General features: G+C 40.2%; 1 protein-coding gene across 2 annotated transcripts in view; it reads left to right on the top strand.

Moving 5' to 3' along the window:
• Positions 1-219, top strand: part of LOC119585631 (TBC1 domain family member 25-like) — a gene marked incomplete at its 3' end in the record, with an annotated part of 14981 nt that overhangs the window by 10428 nt on the left and 4334 nt on the right.

The following is a 219-nucleotide window of genomic DNA, read 5'->3' as shown; positions in this document are numbered from 1 at the left end:
GCAACTCGATAGATATTTACTGCTTATTCAATTTGTGTCATTTGAGAGGTGTCACCCTAATCATTGTAAAAGAGGCTCTTCTGAAGGTGCCTGTCAGCTTAGCTGGATGGCAGAGGTCAACAACTGGTTGTGGGCTCACCTATGATTTCTGTAGAATACATTTTATACCTGATAGTATTGTCTATAGGTTAACCCATACCGGGGATATTAGATTACGAA

Source organism: Penaeus monodon, chromosome 20 (assembly GCF_015228065.2).
Source record: "Penaeus monodon isolate SGIC_2016 chromosome 20, NSTDA_Pmon_1, whole genome shotgun sequence".
In the NCBI taxonomy this organism is placed as follows: domain Eukaryota; kingdom Metazoa; phylum Arthropoda; class Malacostraca; order Decapoda; family Penaeidae; genus Penaeus; species Penaeus monodon.
The sequence above is the reverse complement of the archived record's forward strand: the minus strand, read 5'-3'. Positions and strand labels throughout refer to the sequence as shown.